General features: G+C 43.5%; 8 non-coding genes across 8 annotated transcripts; all 8 read right to left on the reverse strand.

The window, feature by feature from the left end:
- Nucleotides 1–6,035: 6,035 nt before the first annotated feature.
- On the reverse strand, nt 6,036–6,108 carry TRNAF-GAA (transfer RNA phenylalanine (anticodon GAA)). Its single transcript has one exon. It is a non-coding gene; the product is annotated as a tRNA-Phe (tRNA).
- Nucleotides 6,109–6,679: 571 nt separating this feature from the next.
- On the reverse strand, nt 6,680–6,752 carry TRNAF-GAA (transfer RNA phenylalanine (anticodon GAA)). The gene has a single exon. It is a non-coding gene; the product is annotated as a tRNA-Phe (tRNA).
- A 570-nt stretch (nt 6,753–7,322) lies between these two features.
- TRNAF-GAA (transfer RNA phenylalanine (anticodon GAA)) lies at nt 7,323–7,395 on the reverse strand. The gene has a single exon. It is a non-coding gene; the product is annotated as a tRNA-Phe (tRNA).
- Nucleotides 7,396–8,613: 1,218 nt separating this feature from the next.
- Nucleotides 8,614–8,686, reverse strand: TRNAF-GAA (transfer RNA phenylalanine (anticodon GAA)). Its single transcript has one exon. It is a non-coding gene; the product is annotated as a tRNA-Phe (tRNA).
- Nucleotides 8,687–11,838: 3,152 nt separating this feature from the next.
- On the reverse strand, nt 11,839–11,911 carry TRNAL-GAG (transfer RNA leucine (anticodon GAG)). The gene has a single exon. It is a non-coding gene; the product is annotated as a tRNA-Leu (tRNA).
- Nucleotides 11,912–14,737: 2,826 nt separating this feature from the next.
- On the reverse strand, nt 14,738–14,810 carry TRNAL-GAG (transfer RNA leucine (anticodon GAG)). The gene has a single exon. It is a non-coding gene; the product is annotated as a tRNA-Leu (tRNA).
- A 3,147-nt stretch (nt 14,811–17,957) lies between these two features.
- On the reverse strand, nt 17,958–18,030 carry TRNAF-GAA (transfer RNA phenylalanine (anticodon GAA)). Its single transcript has one exon. It is a non-coding gene; the product is annotated as a tRNA-Phe (tRNA).
- A 2,503-nt stretch (nt 18,031–20,533) lies between these two features.
- On the reverse strand, nt 20,534–20,606 carry TRNAF-GAA (transfer RNA phenylalanine (anticodon GAA)). The gene has a single exon. It is a non-coding gene; the product is annotated as a tRNA-Phe (tRNA).
- Nucleotides 20,607–21,237: the final 631 nt, after the last annotated feature.

Raw genomic sequence — 21,237 nt, forward strand, 5'->3', positions numbered from 1 at the left:
ATAAGGTTTTCTTGTACGAGTTTCTTGATCTAAGTCGCGGCCTCATTCGGTAACGGGGAAGGATGACCCAGCCTTGTGTTAATTTCTGCCTACATTTCTCTCAAGACTAATGTTTTTGTCACTTGAACACACTGTATAACAACATGTCGTTCTCTAAGCGTCACAAAGAAGCTCAAACAGTCCCATCAATTCATCAAATTTTACTAAGAACTTTGTGTGTGAATTTTAGTGCGCTGTCGGTCTTTTCCCAAGCTCTGACATTATTACGTGCCAACTAATTTGATTCTAAAAGTTTTTCCAGAATATAAAGTTTATCTAGTGGCTGCTCCAGCAATAAACATAAAAGGCGCAGTTTAGTTCAAAAAGACACTAGCAAGCGCATCTTTTGGGAATCAATTCTGCAGGAAAAAAGTATTGAAGTTTTGTGGACAGAAGCTGTACATATACAGTCAAACCCCTTTATTTGCAGCTCCAGAAATCACTCCGTATGCTGGTAACACAAATTAAAAAAATAAAGATGGTTGCGCCTATAAGTAGGGACACAGTATGTATTTTCTTATCAGACACAATTTATTATAGGCAAACTGGTGTTTCTTATAGAGGGGTTTGACTGTACAAATTGGCATTTAAAGGGGTTGACAGCGTGCTTTCAATAAAGTCATTTACATGTGTTCATGTTGCCTTTCAAAAGCACTGTCAATTTTCGCCCACCAATCCAGCACCCTTATCATTTTGTTATTAGTATGGACATCATCTTTCCAAACAACTGATGCACCCTTCTGTAATTCAGTTCAATTAGGAAAATCTTGCCAAAAGCAGTCTCTCAGCTGTACTTTTAACTTTTGCGAATATTGAGTGAGTGGGAGACAAATGTGGTTTGTTAGATAAATGTGCTGTAGATGCAATTCTGGCAAGACACTTGCTTGTGCATCTCTGACAGTGTGCATTGTTGTGCAGTACCTAGCTCCTTATGCACCCTAGATCTGGCCATTTTCGTTGGCTGACCTTCCCAGATGTTCTAAAACTTGGCAGCAAAACTTGCAGTTTATATCTGGCTATCCTGGATGATTCCTTGTGCTAAATATTGTGAAAGGCACCTTCCGCCACTTTTAGAAAAGATAATCCGCACATGTTCGATCAAGTTATAGACTTTTTGATGGTTGAGACTCTTGGTTTCTCTTCTGCATTGATAATTGTCTATTCCTAAAGCAATCAACCTGGGCGCCTAAGCTTTGTCTAGACTAATGGCCATTGATTCGTCAGGATTTACTCTTGCTTACTTCAAACTCCAAAAATTAAAAACGCATTGTGAAACTTGGAATAAGGCTGGGATTTGCGAAGTTGCAAAAATTTTAAATAAACTTAGTAGGTCGAGGGTACTCGACTCTTTCTGGAAAACATTTTAGCGAGTACTTACAAAGTAGCAGGAACATTGGGAGCACCCTATTACTGTAAAACAGCTATATTGAAGGCAAGAGCTTTTTTAGATGCACAAAAGACTTCAAAACTGAACCAGTCTCCAAACATCTTGATTACAGCTGGTATGAGTATTCTTGGCCAGATAGCTTAGTCGCCTTTTCATTATGTAGTGCTTATTTTGTTAATTCATATAACTTGCAGGATTCTTGGGTCCCAAGTCTCAGGATTAAGTTCAAAAACATGAGGAAGAAGGTGAAGAACTGCCCTCGAGAAATGGCCGAAAAGTGGGCCGAGAGCCCACATAAAAGGCCGCGGCAGCCTCAAGGAGACATTTTGAACAAAACGTTGTGCCGCCTCTTTGTGAGTTTTACATCTATGACTCTTCATACCCAAAGACAACTTGTTTTCACATACTGTATTTACTCGTGTAATAGAGGCACTCGCTTAACAAATGCACCCCCAGCTTTAGTTGTCAAAATTTGGATTTTTTTCTCCCGCATCATAAACGCGCTCCCTGCATCTTTCCGCTGCAGTCTTGCCAACAGATGCATTTCCGATGGAGGCGGAAATGTCGTAGGGCCGTGTGCTCAGATTTGGGTGCACGTTAAAGAACCCCAGGTGGTCTAAATTTCCGGAGCCCTCCACTACGGCGTGTCTCATAATCATACAGTAGTTTTGGGACGTTAAACCCCACATATCAATCGAAGCTACTGGTGTCCCCTACGATTCAGAGTTATGCCCAAAGGTAGCTTCTTGGTTGCCTGCAGTACAAAACCGACGAAGGTTTCAGTCCAGGAATGTCGAGCTTATTCAGGAAGTTTTTTTTTCAAAGTTGTTCAAAACAAAGGCATTGTAGAAATCGAAAAGCCAGTGGTGGTAACAAAAGACTTCACTTTTGTCCTCAGTTGTAAGGGGAAGCTTTTTCTCTCGTGTGCATATAGCGAACATGGTTTGGAAAGTCAGCTGAAACTCACCAGCTTGCAGATGATATCAACTTTTCCCAGTTATGTTGATCACCTGAAGATATACACGGGCTGTCATAGCAGCTGATTCCCTTCGATTTCGACCGCAACATTAGCCCCGAAGACCCGGGACGTGTGGAGGATCACTTTCGAGCTGTCCCGGAAAGACTTATGCGCACCATGCTAGAACACAAGGAAGAATCGGCGAGCTCAGTAGAAGAAAAAAAAGAGAGCAAGCTACAAATTCAATGAAGATTCACCAAAAATTATGCTCGACTACTAAAAACTAAAAATACGGTTAATAGGGCCACAGTTTTGGAGAAAAGGTGTAGAACGACAATCGGAAAATGAAAATATGGCAAACATGGCTTTTTAAAGATTCTACTTGTCAAGTGGACTAACTGATGACCAGCCCTATTCCAGCACAACTGAAATTCTTGACCAAAAGCTCTTTGAAGCCAAATTTCTAAAGCATTTGCTTGATTATTTATTTGTTTAGGTGTGACAATGTTAACAGAGACAGTATGTTCACCTCTGACATCAGCCTATAAGTAGCAGCAGGGCTGAATATTTTAAGGAGCAGTCAAGTAATGAGCCACATGATTTCGTAGCGCAACCCTCTGGCTGACTTCGCTTTGAAGCTTTCAGCGTAGCAAAAAGAGCGAATTTGAAAAAAAAATCTTTTTCCTGGATATGTTCGGCATTCCAGAATTGGAACATTGCTCGGCTTGTAACACAGAGAACCAAGTGGGTGCTACATCTGGTACACAACTCGGGATAGTAGGCGAGATAGTAGTAGCTTCGTCAACATCGCTGTTTTCCATCTTAACTTCGACAGATAGCCACCACTTGCGGACACACAGCCCTCAAAATTCGCGGTTTCTCTAAGTTCTGGTGTTTTTTTTTTGTGATTTGATGCTGCTGGCTTAGACAGGTGTGCAAGAATATTCGGGAAAATTTGAGAAAACGCACCAGGCTTAGGCGTCCACATTTCAAATGAAAGTTTCAAGTTTCCCTTTACGATGTATCGCAGCAAGTGGTTAGGTCCTCGGATTCAAAATGTAAGTCGGAAATGAACGTCTTGATTATCACCAGGAAGGCTTTTCGTGGAATGGCAGCTGTTCAGGTCCTGAGAACTGCAGGGTAATTTTGGGTTTTGAAAAAATGCCGCCAATCGCAAGTGTTTTCCTCAGAGTCTTAGCCACTTCGACAGCCCATCGTGCCGCACATCGGCATCTTTACTATGCTAAACTGCTAATTCAATGAAGCATGCTTGATTGTCATGTAACATGTCAAGTACTATTGTGATGAACGAAATCTAACGTTCAACCTTCCCTTCAAGCTCCAGCCGCTGTGGTCTGAGCAAGCGAACTAGAACAGAAAAGCATCGCTGCCGCGGGACGCCGGTGACGGCGGCGGCTCACTGTCAATGCTACGCTAGCGCCGCTTCTCGGAGCGCATACGAGTAGAGGCCGCCTCCGCAGCGAGCTTTTTCAACTGACATTATCTAAAAACATTACAGACTACCAATCGCAGCTCCACAAGCAAATCGAACCTGCTTGTGCTTAATTTTTTCGAAGCTTGATCTGGGCGTGCATTGTCTTTATTGCTTTAGCTAGCTTACATCTGCACGCTTTGGTTTTGACCTGGGTCAGCAGCACCACTTCAGGCTGGACATTTGGCTGAAAGTTTTGTCATCGCAGCCATAGTGGCGTGTCAGGTTTCTCCTCGATTAAAAGCATGCATTGTGTTTCCAATGACAAGAGGCCTCATGTGCAGTCATATTAGTAAATATACTTATGGTAGTGGAACACAGTGTGCAGTGACCACTAAAGAAAGAATTTTTACCACCGAGTGTTGGAAGAAAAAACAATGTGTGTTTTCATGTGACACAGGCATGCCACGGCTGTGGTATACTGCTGCATCACTGTGGCCTGAGCCTCGCACGTTTTTTGTTCACATGAATGTAGTGCTGGAAAACATGCTTGAAGTTATGAAGTAGGCTTTACGTTGATGCCAAGGTAGCTTGTTTTTTTGAGGGCATATTGGCAGCTACAAAAACTAGATAACGCCCTTTCTAGTGTTATCAAATGCAATAATTGACATAAGTACGGAACTCAATCATACAGAAAATGTTCAGCTCACTAGTGCTGTATGCCGGAGAACGAAACTAATTTTTATGGCTGTTGCAGTGATAGCCTCAAGATGAGTTAAATATTGCAATAGTGTACAGTTTCAAAGATGCGACTGTTTCTGCCTATAGAAGGGCAAATACCAGACTCAGAAACTTTTTTTATGTACACTTTGGTCATTCAAATGAGGGCTCTAGCAAAACTGTAATCTTAGTTTGTGCTTTTGCTCTTTCGTCTACAGAAGGACATACCCCTTATTCCTTGGCTGCTAAGAGAAGCGGATGGAGGACTGTCCCTATACATTGATAGGGAGTGAATATTGAGAACCTCTTCGTTACGTGGGGGCATAACTTGTCTTTCTGCGTCATTTTGTGTATTTAACATTGAGTACCCAAAGAAGGCACACAGAATATTAACAATTTTTGAGCATGCTTTCTTAAATTTGTGCCACACAAAGCCCCGTGTCAAGGCACTGTAAATGATTATATTTTTCAGGGGCTGAGTGGCACTTCAGCAGTAGTGTTTGTACTTAGCGCCGTCTTGTTTTCAAGGGACCCTAAAATGGTTTTCTGAAGTTTTGTGAACGTTTAGGCTAGAGCATCATCAAATCATTCGCACCACAAATTTACTGACATCGTGTACCAAGGTCGCTACAGGAAATTTATCATACCCACCTTTTCACCTCTGGCTGACCTCCTCAACCCATGAGGCACACTGGCCATCTCGGAGCTCTCATGAGCGCTCTCGAAGATTTCAGCTTCTATCATTCTACACCTCCGAGACCGCACACTGACAGGTTGCACGCAGTCTCGGAGGCCGCCACACAGTGTGTCCGACAGCTCAGATCAGCAGCCATGGTGACATCAAGTGGCCAGAGCATGTCACTCTGTTAATGGGCGGTTGAAAACGTGTTTCATTTTGTTGCGTGCAATTTGGTATGCTTCAATGCATGGTGGAGTTCCTTTTGAACTGGAAAAAACAATCTTCCTGAGGCTTATGAAAATAACTATTTTCACGCGGTAACAAATAAGTTATTCACACTTAGGAGTTAGGATATGTGGGGTTTAACGTCCCAAAACAACCATATGATTATGAGAGACACCGTAGTGGAGGGCTCCGGAAATTTTGACCACCTGGGGTTCTTTAACGTGCACCCAAATCTGAGTACACGGGCCTACAACATTTCCGCCTCCATCGGAAATGGAAACCCGCGATTGAGCCAAGCACCTTTAGATGTTCAGTTTAACGCTCTCCCAACTGAGCTATTTCGGCAGACAGGAGAAGAGTGACAGCGGGATTTAACAGTTCTTGCGTTTCGGTAAAACCGCTTTATTGGAGCTGTTGCACATTATTACATGTCTTTTACGCTGTTCCGGTTCTTTTGCAACGCCTACTGCCGTGATGCAATCTGAATCAGCATTTCTTTATCAAGCATGTGTGTTTACCTGCGTAACTGTTTCACACGTTAGAATTATTGCGAAATACTCGTATACCAACAGATTTAACAAAAAAGTGCTTTGGACGCCGAAATCCGGGATCGAGCCAAGGACCTTTAGATGTTCAGTTTAACGCTCTCCCAACTGAGCTATTTCGGCAGACGGGAGAAGAGTGACAGCGGGATTTAACAGTTCTTGCGTTTCGGTGAAATTGCTTTATTAGAGCTGTTGCACAATATTACATGTCTTTCACGCTGTTCCGGTTCTTTTGCAACGCCTACTGCCGCGATGCAATATGAATCAGCATTTCTTTATTAAGCATTTGTGTTCACCTGCATAACCGTTTCAATCGTTAAAATTATTGCAAAATACTTGTATGCCGACAGATTTAACAAATCGTGCTTTGGACGCCGAAACCCGGGATCGAGCCAAGGACCTTTAGATGTTAAGTTTAACGCTCTCCCAACTGACCTATTTCAGCAGACGGGAGAAGAGTGACAGCGGGATCTAACAGTTCTTGCGCTTCGGTAAAACCGCTTTATTAGAGCTGTCGCACATTACTACATGTCTTTCACGCTGTTCCAGTTCTTTTGCAACGCCTACTGCCGGATTCAATCTGAATCAGCATTTCTTTATCAAGCATGTGTGTTCACCTGCGTAACCGTTTCACTCGTTAGAATTATTGCAAAATACTTGTATACCGACAGATTTAACACAAAAGTGCTTTGGACGCCGAAACCCGGGATCGAGCCAAGGACCTTTAGATGTTCAGTTTAACGCTCTCCCAACTGAGCTATTTCGGCAGACGGGAGAAGAGTGACAGCGGGATTTAACAGTTCTTGCGTTTCGGTGAAATTGCTTTATTAGAGCTGTTGCACAATATTACATGTCTTTCACGCTGTTCCGGTTCTTTTGCAACGCCTACTGCCGCGACGCAATATGAATCAGCATTTCTTTATTAAGCATTTGTGTTCACCTGCATAACCGTTTCAATCGTTAAAATTATTGCAAAATACTTGTATGCCGACAGATTTAACAAAACGTGCTCTGGACGCCGAAACCCGGGATCGAGCCAAGGACCTTTAGATGTTCAGTTTAACGCTCTCCCAACTGACCTATTTCAGCAGACGGGAGAAGAGTGACAGCGGAATCTAACAGTTCTTGCGCTTCGGTAAAACCGCTTTATTAGAGCTGTTGCACATTACTACATGTCTTTCACGCTGTTCCAGTTCTTTTGCAACGCCTACTGCCGGATTCAATCTGAATCAGCATTTCTTTATCAAGCATGTGTGTTCACCTGCGTAACCGTTTCACTCGTTAGAATTATTGCAAAATACTTGTATACCGACAGATTTAACACAAAAGTGTTTGGACGCCGAAACCCGGGATCGAGCCAAGGACCTTTAGATGTTCAGTTTAACGCTCTCCCAACTGAGCTATTTCGGCAGACGGGAGAAGAGTGACAGCGGGATTTAACAGTTCTTGCGTTTCGGTAAAACCGCTTTATTAGAGCTGTTGCACATTATTACATGTCTTTAACGCTGTTCCGGTTCTTTTGCAACGCCTACTGCCGCAATGCAATCTGAATAAGCATTTCTTCATCAAGCATGTGTGTTCACCTACGTAACCGTTTCACTCGTTAGAAATATTGCAAAATACTTGTATACCAACAGATTTAACAAATCGTGCTTTGGACGCCGAAACCCGGGATAGAGCCAAGGACCTTTAGATGTTAAGTTTAACGCTCTCCCAACTGAGCTATTTCAGCAGACGGGAGAAGAGTGACAGCGGAATCTAAAAGTTCTTGCGCTTCGGTGAAACCGCTTTATTACGGCTGTTGCACATTACTACATGATGTTTCACGCGGTTCCGTTTTTTTTGCAATGCCTACTGCCGCGATGCAATCTGAATCAGCATTTCTTTATCAAGCATGTGTGTTACCTGCGTAACCGTTTCACTCGTTAGAATTATTGCAAAATACTTGTATACCGACAGATTTAACAAAAAAGTACTTCGGACGCCGAAACCCGGGATCGAGCCAAGGACCTTTGGATGTTACGTTTAACGTTCTCCCAACTGAGCTACTTCGGCAGACGGGAGAAGAGTGATAGCAGGATTTAACAGTGTTTGCGTTTCGGTAAAACCGCTTTATTAGAACTGTTGCACATTATTACACGTCTTTCACGCCGTTCCGGTTCTTTTGCAACGCCTACTGCCGCGATGCAATCTGAATAAGCATTTCTTCATAAAGCATGTGTGTTCACCTGCGTAACCGTTTCACTCGTTAGAATTGTTGCAAAATACTTGTATTCCGACAGATTTAACAAAAAAGTGATTTATACGCCGAAACCCGGGATTGAGCCAAGGACCTTTAGATGTTCAGTTTAACGCTCTCCGAACTGAGCTATTTCGGCAGACGGGAGAAGAGTGACAGCGGGATTTAACAGTTCTTACGTTTCGGTAAAACCACTTTATTAGAGCTGTTGCACATTATTAGATGTCTTTAACGCTGTTCCGGTTCTTTTGCAACGCCTACTGCCGCGATGCAATCTGAATAAGCATTTCTTCATAAAGCATGTGTGTTCACCTGCGTAACCGTTCCACTCTTTGCAAATATTGCAAAATACTTGTATACCGACCGATTTAACACAAAAGTGCTTTGGACGCCGAAACCCGGGATTGAGCCAAGGACCTTTAGATGTTCAGTTTAACGCTCTCCCAACTGAGCTATTTCGGCAGACGGGAGAAGAGTGACAGCGGGATTTAACAGTTCTTGCGTTTCGGTAAAACCGCTTTATTAAAGCTGTTGCACATTATTACATGTCTTTAACGCTCTTCCGGTTCTTTTGCAACGCCTACTGCCGCGATGCAAACTGAATAAGCATTTCTTCATCAAGCAAGTGTTTTCACCTGCGATCCGTTTCGCTCGTTAGAATTAATGCAAAATACTTGTGTACCGACAGATTTAACAAAAAAGTGCTTTGGACGCCAAAACCTGGGATCGAGCCAAGAACCTTTAGATGTTCAGTTTAACAAACTCCCAACTGAGCTATTTCGGCAGACGGGAGAAGAGTGACAGCGGGATTTAACAGTTCTTGCGTTTCGGTAAAATCGCTTTATTAGAGCTGTTGCACATTATTACATGTCTTTCATGCTGTTCCGGTTCTTATGCAACGCCTACTGCCGCGATGCAATCCGAATATGCATTTCTTCATCAAGCATGTGTGTTCACCTGCGTAACCGTTTCACTCGTTAGAATTAATGCAAAATACTTGTATACCGACAGATTAAACAAAAAAGTGCTTTGGACGCCAAAACCCGGGATCGAGCCAACGACCTTTAGATGTTCAGTTTAACGCTCTCCCAACTGAGCTATTTCGGCAGACGGGAGAAGAGTGACAGCGGGATTTACCAGTTCTTGCGTTTCGGTAAAACCGCTTTATTAGAACTGTTGCACATTATTACATGTCTTTCACGCTGTTCCGGTTCTTTTGCAATGCCTATTGCCGCGATGCAATCTGAATCCGCATTTCTTTATCAAGCATGGGTGTTTACCTGCGTAACCGTTTCACTCGTTAGAATTATTGCGAAATACTTGTATACCGACAGATCTAACAAAAAAGTGCTTTGGACGCCGAAACCAGGGATCGAGCCAAGGACCTTTATTTGTTCAGTTTAACGCTCTCCGTACTGAGCTATTTCGGCAGACGGGAGAAGAGTGACCGCGGGATTTAACAGTTCTTGCGTTTCGGTAAAATCGCTTTATTAGAGCTGTTGCACAATTTTACATGTCTTTCACGCTCTTCCGGTTCTTTTGCAACACCTGCTGCCGCGATGCAATCTGAATCAGCATTTCTTTATCAAGCGTGTGTGTTTACCTGCGTAACCGTTTCACTCGTTAGAATTATTGCGAAATACTTGTATACCGACAGATCTAACAAAAAAGTGCTTTGGACGCCGAAACCCGGGATCGAGCCAAGGACCTTTAGATGTTCAGTTTAACGCTCTCCTTACTGAGCTTTTTCGGCAGACAGGAGAAGAGTGACAGCGGGATTTAACAGTTCTTGCGTTTCGGTAAAACCGCTTTATTGGAGCTGTTGCACATTGTTACATGTATTTCACACTGTTCCGGTTCTTTTGCAACGCCTACTGCCGCGATGCAATCTGAATCAGCATTTCTTTATCAAGCATGTGTGTTTGACTGCGTAACCGTTTCACTCGTTAGAATTATTGCGAAATACTTGTATACCGACAGATTTAACAAAAAAGTGCTTTGGACGCCGAAACCAGGGATCGAGCCAAGGACCTTTATTTGTTCAGTTTAACGCTCTCCCAACTGAGCTATTTCAGCAGACGGGAGAAGAGTGAATGCGGGATTTAACAGTTCTTGCGTTTCGGTAAAATCGCTTTATTAGAGCTGTTGCACATTATTACATGTCTTTCACGCTGTTCCGGTTCTTTTGCAACGCCTACTGCCGCGATGCAATCTGAATAAGCATTTCTTCATCAAGCATGTGTTTCACCTGCGTAACCGTTTCACTCGTTAGAATTATTGCAAAATACTTGTATACCGACAGATTCAACAAAAAAGTGCTTTGGACGCCAAAACCCGGGATCGAGCCAACGACCTTTAGATGTTCAGTTTAACGCTCTCCCAACTGAGCTATTTCGGCAGACGGGAGAAGAGTGACAGCGGGATTTACCAGTTCTTGCGTTTCGGTAAAACCGCTTTATTAAAGCTGTTGCACATTATTACATGTCTTTAACGCTCTTCCGGTTCTTTTGCAACGCCTACTGCCGCGATGCAAACTGAATAAGCATTTCTTCATCAAGCAAGTGTTTTCACCTGCGATCCGTTTCGCTCGTTACACTATTGCAAAATACTTGTGTACCGACAGATTTAACAAAAAAGTGCTTTGGACGCCAAAACCTGGGATCGAGCCAAGAACCTTTAGATGTTCAGTTTAACAAACTCCCAACTGAGCTATTTCGGCAGACGGGAGAAGAGTGACAGCGGGATTTAACAGTTCTTGCGTTTCGGTAAAATCGCTTTATTAGAGCTGTTGCACATTATTACATGTCTTTCATGCTGTTCCGGTTCTTATGCAACGCCTACTGCCGCGATGCAATCCGAATATGCATTTCTTCATCAAGCATGTGTGTTCACCTGCGTAACCGTTTCACTCGTTAGAATTAATGCAAAATACTTGTATACCGACAGATTAAACAAAAAAGTGCTTTGGACGCCGAAACCAGGGATCGAGCCAAGGACCTTTATTTGTTCAGTTTAACGCTCTCCGTACTGAGCTATTTCGGCAGACGGGAGAAGAGTGACCGCGGGATTTAACAGTTCTTGCGTTTCGGTAAAATCGCTTTATTAGAGCTGTTGCACAATTTTACATGTCTTTCACGCTCTTCCGGTTCTTTTGCAACACCTGCTGCCGCGATGCAATCTGAATCAGCATTTCTTTATCAAGCGTGTGTGTTTACCTGCGTAACCGTTTCACTCGTTAGAATTATTGCGAAATACTTGTATACCGACAGATCTAACAAAAAAGTGCTTTGGACGCCGAAACCCGGGATCGAGCCAAGGACCTTTAGATGTTCAGTTTAACGCTCTCCTTACTGAGCTTTTTCGGCAGACAGGAGAAGAGTGACAGCGGGATTTAACAGTTCTTGCGTTTCGGTAAAACCGCTTTATTGGAGCTGTTGCACATTGTTACATGTATTTCACACTGTTCCGGTTCTTTTGCAACGCCTACTGCCGCGATGCAATCTGAATCAGCATTTCTTTATCAAGCATGTGTGTTTGACTGCGTAACCGTTTCACTCGTTAGAATTATTGCGAAATACTTGTATACCGACAGATTTAACAAATCGTGCTTTAGACGCCAAAACCCGGGATCGAGCCAAGGACCTTTAGATGCTCAGTTTAATGCTCTCCCAACTGAGCTATTTCAGCAGACGGGAGAAGAGTGCCAGCGGGATCTAACAGTTTTTGCGCTTCTGTAAAACCGCTTTAATAGAGCTGTTGCACATTACTACATGTCTTTCACGCTGTTCTGGTTCTTTTGCAACGCTACTGCCGGATTCAATCTGAATCAGCATTTCTTTATCAAGCATGTGTGTTCACCTGCGTAACCGTTTCACTCTTTAGAATTATTGCAAAATACTTGTATACCAATTATTTTAACAAATAAGTGCTTTGGACGCCGAAACCCGGGATCAAGCCAAGGACATTTAGATGTTCAGTTAAACGCTCTCACAACTGAGCTATTTCGGCAGATGGGAGAAGAGTGACAGCGGGATCTAACAGTTCTTGCGTTTCGGCAAAACCGCTTTATTAGAGCTGTTGCACATTATTACATGTCTTTCACGCTGTTCCGGTTCTTTTGCGACGCCTACTGCCGCGATGCAATCTGAATCAGCACTTCTTTATCCAGCATTTGTGTTCACCTGCGTAACCGTTTCACTCGTTAGAATTATTGCAAAATACTTGTATACCGACAGATTTAACAAATCGTGCTTTGGACGCCGAAACCCGGGATTGAGCCAAGGACCTCTAGATGTTCAGTTTAACGCTCTCCCAACTGAGCATTTCAGCAGACGGGAGAAGAGTGACAGCGGGATCTAACAGTTCTTGCGCTTCGGTAAAGCCGCTTTGTTAGAGCTGTTGCACATGTCTACATGTCTTTCACGCTGTTCCGGTTCTTTTGCAATGCCTACTGCCGCGATGCAATCTGAATCCGCATTTCTTTATCAAGCATGTGTGTTTACCTGCGTAACCGTTTCACTCGTTAGAATTATTGCGAAATACTTGTATACCGACAGATCTAACAAAAAAGTGCTTTGGACGCCGAAACCAGGGATCGAGCCAAGGACCTTTATTTGTTCAGTTTAACGCTCTCCGTACTGAGCTATTTCGGCAGACGGGAGAAGAGTGACCGCGGGATTTAACAGTTCTTGCGTTTCGGTAAAATCGCTTTATTAGAGCTGTTGCACAATATTACATGTCTTTCACGCTCTTCCGGTTCTTTTGCAACACCTGCTGCCGCGATGCAATCTGAATCAGCATTTCTTTATCAAGCATGTTTGTTTACCTGCGTAACCGTTTCACTCGTTAGAATTATTGCGAAATACTTGTATACCGACAGATCTAACAAAAAAGTGCTTTGGACGCCGAAACCCGGGATCGAGCCAAGGACCTTTAGATGTTAAGTTTAACGCTCTCCTTACTGAGCTTTTTCGGCAGACGGGAGAAGAGTGACAGCGGGATTTAACAGTTCTTGCGTTTCGGTAAAACCGCTTTATTGGAGCTGTTGCACATCGTTACATGTATTTCACACTCTTCCGGTTCTTTTGCAACGCCTACTGCCGCGATGCAATCTGAATCAGCATTTTTTTATCAAGCATGTGTGTTTGACTGCGTAACCGTTTCACTCGTTAGAATTATTGCGAAATACTTGTATACCGACACATTTAACAAAAAAGTGCTTTGGACGCCGAAACCCGGGATCCAGCCAAGGACTTTTAGATGTTCACTTTAACGCTCTCCCAACTGAGCTATTTCGGCAGACGGGAGAAGAGTGACAGCGGGATTTACAGTTCTTGCGTTTCGGTAAAATCGCTTTATTAGAGCTGTTGCACATTATTACTTGTCTTTCAAGCTGTTCCGGTTCTTTTGCAACGCCTACTGCCGCGATGCAATCTGAATCAGCATTTCTTTATGAAGCATGTGTGTTTACCTGCGTAACCGTTTCACTCGTTATAATTATTGCGAAATACTTGTATACCGACAGATCTAACAAAAAAGTGCTTTGGACGCCGAAACCAGGGATCGAGCCAAGGACCTTTATTTGTTCAGTTTAACGCTCTTCCAACTGAGCTATTTCAGCAGACGGGAGAAGAGTGAATGCGGGATTTAACAGTTCTTGCGTTTCGGTAAAATAGCTTTATTAGAGCTGTTGCACATTATTACATGTCTTTCACGCTGTTCCGGTTCTTTTGCAACGCCTACTGCCGCGATGCAATCTGAATAAGCATTTCTTCATCAAGCATGTGTTTCACCTGCGTAACCGTTTCACTCGTTAGAATTATTGCAAAATACTTGTATACCGACAGATTCAACAAAAAAGTGCTTTGGACGCCAAAACCCGGGATCGAGCCAACGACCTTTAGATGTTCAGTTTAACGCTCTCCCAACTGAGCTATTTCGGCAGACGGGAGAAGAGTGACAGCGGGATTTACCAGTTCTTGCGTTTCGGTAAAACCGCTTTATTAGAGCTGTTGCACATTATTATATGTCTTTCACGCTGTTCCGGTTCTTTTGCAACGCCTACTGCCGCGATGCAATCTGAATCAGCATTTCTTTATCAAGCATATGTGTTTACCTGCGTAACCGTTTCACTCGTTAGAATTATTGCGAAATACTTGTATACCGACAGATCTAACAAAAAAGTGCTTTGGACGCCGAAACCCGGGATCGAGCCAAGGACCTTTAGATGTTCAGTTTAACGCTCTCCTTACTGAGCTATTTCGGTCGACGGGAGAAGAGTGACAGCGGGATTTAACAGCTCTTGCGTTTCGGCAAAACCGCTTTATTAGAGCTGTTGCACATTATTACATGTCTTTCACGCTGTTCCGGTTCTTTCGCAACGCCTACTGCCGGATTCAATCTGAATCAGCATTTCTTTATCAAGCATTTGTGTTCACCTGCGTAACCGTTTCACTCGTTAGAATTATTGCAAAATACTTGTATACCGACAGATTTAACAAATCGTGCTTTAGACGCCGAAACCCGGGATCGAGCCAAGGACATTTAGATGCTCAGTTTAACGCTCTCCCAACTGAGCTATTTCAGCAGACGGGAGAAGAGTGACAGCGGGATTTAACAGTTCTTGCCTTTCGGTAAAACCGCTTTATTAGAGCTGTTGCACAGTATAACATCTCTTTAACGCTGTTCCGGTTCTTTTGCAACACCTACTGCTGCGATGCAATCTAAATAAGCACTTCTTCATCAAGCATCTGTGTTCACCTGCGTAACCGTTTCACTCGTTAGAATTATTGCAAAATACTTGTATACCAATTATTTTAACAAAAAAGTGCTTTGGACGCCGAAACCCGGGATCAAGCCAAGTACATTTAGATGTTCAGTTAAACGCTCTCACAACTGAGCTATTTCGGCAGATGGGAGAAGAGTGACAGCGGGATTTAACAGTTCTTGCGTTTCGGCAAAACCGCTTTATTAGAGCTGTTGCACATTATTACATGTCTTTCACGCTGTTCCGGTTCTTTTGCGACGCCTACTGCCGCGATGCAATCTGAATCAGCACTTCTTTATCCAGCATTTGTGTTCACCTGCGTAACCGTTTCACTCGTTAGAATTATTGCAAAATACTTAAATACCGACAGATTTAACAAATCATGCTTTGGACGCCGAAACCCGGGATTGAGCCAAGGACCTCTAGATGTTCAGTTTAACGCTCTCCCAACTGAGCTTTTTCAGCAGACGGGAGAAGAGTGACAGCGGGATCTAACAGTTCTTGCGCTTCGGTAAAACCGCTTTGTTAGAGCTGTTGCACATGTCTACATGTCTTTCACGCTGTTCCGGTTGTTTTGCAACGCCTACTGCCGAATTCAATCTGAATCAGCATTTCTTTAACAAGCCTGTGTGTTCACCTGCGTAAGCGTTTCACTCGTTAGAATTATTGCAAAATACTTGTATACCGACAGAGTTAACACAAAAGTGCTTTGGACGCCGAAACCCGAATCGAGCCAAGGACCTTTAGATGTTCAGTTTAACGCTCTCCTAACTGAGCTATTTCGACAGACGGGAGAAGAGTGACAGCGGGATTTAACAGTTTTTGCGTTTCGGTAAAACTGCTTTATTAGAGCTGTTGCACATCATTACATGTCTTTAACGCTGTTCCGGTTCTTTTGCAACGCCTACTGCCGCGATGCAATCTGAATAAGCATTTCTTCATCAAGCATGTATGTTCACCTGCGTAACCGTTTCACTCGTTAGAATTATTGCAAAATACTTGTATACCAAAAGATTTAACAAATCGTGCTTTGGACGCCGAAACCCGGGCTCGAGCCAAGGACCTTCAGATGTTAAGTTTAGCGCTCTCCCAACTGAGCTATTCCAGCAGACGGGAGAAGAGTGATTGCGGGATTTAACAGTTCTTGCGTTTCGGTAAAATCGCTTTATTAGAGCTGTTGCACATTATTACACGTCTTTCACGCTGTTCCGATTCTTTTGCAACGCCTACTGCCGCGATGCAATCTGAATCAGCATTTCTTCATCAAGCATGTGTGTTTACCTGCGTAACTGTTTCACTCGTTAGAATTATTGGGAAATACTTCTATACCGACAGATTCAACAAAAAAGTGCTTTGGACCCCGAAACCCGGGATCGAGCCAAGGACCTTTAGATGTTCAGTGTAACGCTCTCCCAACTGAGCTATTTCGGCAGACGGGAGAAGAGTGACCGCGGGATTTAACAGTTCTTGCGTTTCGGTAAAATCGCTTTATTAGAGCTGTTGCTCTTACTACATGTCTTTCACGTTGTTCCGGTTCTTTTGCAACGCCTACTGCCGCGATGCAATCTGAATCAGCATTTCTTTATCAAGCATGTGTGTTCACCTGCGTAACCGTTTCACTCGTTAGAATTAATGCAAAATACATGTATACCGACAGATTTAACAAAAAAGTGCTTTGCACGCCGAAACCAGGGATCGAGCCAAGGACCTTTATTTGTTCAGTTTAACGCTCTCCGTACTGAGCTATTTCGGCAGACGGGAGAAGAGTGACCGCGCGATTCAACAGTTCTTGCGTTTCGGTAAAATCGCTTTATTAGAGCTGTTGCACAATATTGCGTGTCTTTCACGCTCTTCCGGTTCTTTTGCAACGCCTACTGCCGCGATGCAATCTGAATCAGCATTTCTTTATCAAGCATATGTGTTTACCTGCGTAACCGTTTCACTCGTTAGAATTATTGCGAAACACTTGTATACGGACAGATCTAACAAAAAAGTGCTTTGGACGCCGAAACCCGGGATCGAGCCAAGGAACTTTAGATGTTCAGTTTAACGCTCTCCTTACTGAGCTATTTTGGCAGACGGGAGAAGAGTGACCGCGGGATTTAACAGTTCTTGCGTTTCGGTAAAATCGCTTTATTAGAGCTGTTGCACAATATTACATGTCTTTCACGCTGTTCCGGTTCTTTTGCAACGCCTACTGCCGCTATGCAATCTGAATCAGCATTTCTTTATCAAGCATGTGTGTTCACCTGCGTAACCGTTTCACTCGTTAGAATTATTGCAAAATACTTGTATACCGACAGATTTAACAAATCGTGCTTTAGACGCCGAAACCCGGGATCAAGCCAAGGACCTTTAGATGCTCAGTTTAACGCTCTCCCAACTGAGCTATTTCAGCAGACGGGAGAAGAGTGACAGCGGGATCTAACAGTTTTTGCGCTTCGGTAAAACCGCTTTAATAGAGCTGTTGCACATTACTACATATCTTTCACGCTGTTCTGGTTCTTTTGCAACGCTACTGCCGGATTCAATCTGAATCGGCATTTCTTTATCAAGCATGTTTGTTCACCTGCGTAACCGTTTCACTCGTTAGAATTATTGCAAAATACTTGTATACCGACCGATTTAACACAAAAGTGCTTTGGACGCCGAAACCCGGGATCGAGCCAAGGACCTTTAGATGTTCAGTTTAACGCTCTCCTAACTGAGCTATTTCGACAGACGGGAGAAGAGTGACAGCGGGATTAACAGTTCTTGCGTTTCGGTAAAACTGCTTTATTAGAGCTGTTGCACATCATTACATGTCTTTAACGCTGTTCCGGTTCTTTTGCAACGCCTACTGCCGCGATGCAATCTGAATAGGCATTTCTTCATCAAGCATGTATGTTCACCTGCGTAACCGTTTCACTCGTTAGAATTATTGCAAAATACTTGTATACCGACAGATTTAACAAATCGTGCTTTGGACGCCGAAACCCGGGATTGAGCCAAGGACCTCTAGATGTTCAGTTTAACGCTCTCCCAACTGAGCTATTTCAGCAGACGGGAGAAGAGTGACAGCGGGATCTATCAGTTCTTGCGCTTCGGTAAAACCGCTTTGTTAGAGCTGTTGCACATGTCTACATGTCTTTCACGCTGTTCCGGTTGTTTTGCAACGCCTACTGCTTGAATTCAATCTGAATCAGCATTTCTTTATCAAGCATGTGTGTTCACCTGCGTAAGCGTTTCACTCGTTAGAATTATTGCAAAATACTTGTATACCGACAGAGTTAACACAAAAGTGCTTTGGACGCCGAAACCCGAATCGAGCCAAGGACCTTTAGATGTTCAGTTTAACGCTCTCCTAACTGAGCTATTTCGACAGACGGGAGAAGAGTGACAGCGGGATTTAACAGTTCTTGCGTTTCGGTAAAACTGCTTTATTAGAGCTGTTGCACATCATTACATGTCTTTAACGCTGTTCCGGTTCTTTTGCAACGCCTGCTGCCGCGATGCAATCTGAATAAGCATTTCTTCATCAAGCATGTATGTTCACCTGCGTAACCGTTTCACTCGTTAGAATTATTGCAAAATACTTGTATACCAAAAGATTTAACAAATCGTGCTTTGGACGCCGAAACCCGGGCTCGAGCCAAGGACCTTCAGATGTTAAGTTTAGCGCTCTCCCAACTGAGCTATTCCAGCAGACGGGAGAAGAGTGATTGCGGGATTTAACAGTTCTTGCGTTTCGGTAAAATCGCTTTATTAGAGCTGTTGCACATTATTACACGTCTTTCACGCTGTTCCGATTCTTTTGCAACGCCTACTGCCGCGATGCAATCTGAATCAGCATTTCTTCATCAAGCATGTGTGTTTACCTGCGTAACTGTTTCAATCGTTAGAATTATTGGGAAATACTTCTATACCGACAGATTCAACAAAAAAGTGCTTTGGACCCCGAAACCCGGGATCGAGCCAAGGACCTTTAGATGTTCAGTGTAACGCTCTCCCAACTGAGCTATTTCGGCAGACGGGAGAAGAGTGACCGCGGGATTTAACAGTTCTTGCGTTTCGGTAAAATCGCTTTATTAGAGCTGTTGCTCTTACTACATGTCTTTCACGTTGTTCCAGTTCTTTTGCAACGCCTACTGCCGCGATGCAATCTGAATCAGCATTTCTTTATCAAGCATGTGTGTTCACCTGCGTAACCGTTTCACTCGTTAGAATTAATGCAAAATACATGTATACCGACAGATTTAACAAAAAAGTGCTTTGCACGCCGAAACCAGGGATCGAGCCAAGGACCTTTATTTGTTCAGTTTAACGCTCTCCGTACTGAGCTATTTCGGCAGACGGGAGAAGAGTGACCGCGGGATTTAACAGTTCTTGCGTTTCGGTAAAATCGCTTTATTAGAGCTGTTGCACAATATTGCATGTCTTTCACGCTCTTCCGGTTCTTTTGCAACGCCTACTGCCGCGATGCAATCTGAATCAGCATTTCTTTATCAAGCATATGTGTTTACCTGCGTAACCGTTTCACTCGTTAGAATTATTGCGAAATACTTGTATACGGACAGATCTAACAAAAAAGTGCTTTGGACGCCGAAACCCGGGATCGAGCCAAGGAACTTTAGATGTTCAGTTTAACGCTCTCCTTACTGAGCTATTTTGGCAGACGGGAGAAGAGTGACCGCGGGATTTTACAGTTCTTGCGTTTCGGTAAAATCACTTTATTAGAGCTGTTGCACAATATTACATGTCTTTCACGCTGTTCCGGTTCTTTTGCAACGCCTACTGCCGCGATGCAATCTGAATCAGCATTTCTTTATCAAGCATGTGTGTTCACCTGCGTAACCGTTTCACTCGTTAGAATTATTGCAAAATACTTGTATACCAACAGATTTAACAAATCGTGCTTTAGACGCCGAAACCCGCGATCAAGCCAAGGACCTTTAGATGCTCAGTTTAACGCTCTCCCAACTGAGCTATTTCAGCAGACGGGAGAAGAGTGACAGCGGGATCTAACAGTTTTTGCGCTTCGGTAAAACCGCTTTAATAGAGCTGTTGCACATTACTACATGTCTTTCACGCTGTTCTGGTTCTTTTGCAACGCTACTGCCGGATTCAATCTGAATCGGCATTTCTTTATCAAGCATGTTTGTTCACCTGCGTAACCGTTTCACTCGTTAGAATTATTGCAAAATACTTGTATACCGACCGATTTAACACAAAAGTGCTTTGGACGCCGAAACCCGGGATCGAGCCAAGGACCTTTAGATGTTCAGTTTAACGCTCTCCTAACTGAGCTATTTCGACAGACGGGAGAAGAGTGACAGCGGGATTAACAGTTCTTGCGTTTCGGTAAAACTGCTTTATTAGAGCTGTTGCACATCATTACATGTCTTTAACGCTGTTCCGGTTCTTTTGCAACGCCTACTGCCGCGATGCAATCTGAATAAGCATTTCTTCATCAAGCATGCATGTTCACCTGCGTAACCGTTTCACTCGTTAGAATTATTGCAAAATACTTGTATACCGACAGATTTAACAAATCGCGCTTTGGACGCCGAAACCCGGGATTGAGCCAAGGACCTCTAGATGTTCAGTTTAACGCTCTCCCAACTGAGCTATTTCAGCAGACGGGAGAAGAGTGACAGCGGGATCTAACAGTTCTTGCGCTTCGGTAAAACCGCTTTGTTAGAGCTGTTGCACATGTCTACATGTCTTTCACGCTGTTCCGGTTGTTTTGCAACGCCTACTTCCGCGATGCAATCTGAATCAGCATTTCTTTATCAAGCATATGTGTTTACCTGCGTAACTGTTTCACTCGTTAGAATTATTGCGAAATACTTGTATACCGACAGATCTAACAAAAAAGTGCTTTGGACGCCGAAACCCGGGATCGAGCCAAGGACCTTTAGATGTTACGTTTAACGCTCTCCTTACTGAGCTATTTCGGCAGACGGGAGAAGAGTGACCGCGGGATTTAACAGTTCTTGCGTTTCGGTAAAATCGCTTTATTAGAGCTGTTGCACATCATTACATGTCTTTAACGCTGTTCCGGTTCTTTTGCAACGCCTACGGCCGCGATGCAATCTGAATCAGCATTTCTTTATCAAGCATATGTGTTTACCTGCGTAACTGTTTCACTCGTTAGAATTATTGCGAAATACTTGTATACCGACAGATCTAACAAAAAAGTGCTTTGGACGCCGAAACCCGGGATCGAGCCAAGGACCTTTAGATGTTACGTTTAACGCTCTCCTTA

The sequence above is a fragment of the Rhipicephalus microplus genome, chromosome X (assembly GCF_043290135.1).
Source record: "Rhipicephalus microplus isolate Deutch F79 chromosome X, USDA_Rmic, whole genome shotgun sequence".
Taxonomy (NCBI): domain Eukaryota; kingdom Metazoa; phylum Arthropoda; class Arachnida; order Ixodida; family Ixodidae; genus Rhipicephalus; species Rhipicephalus microplus.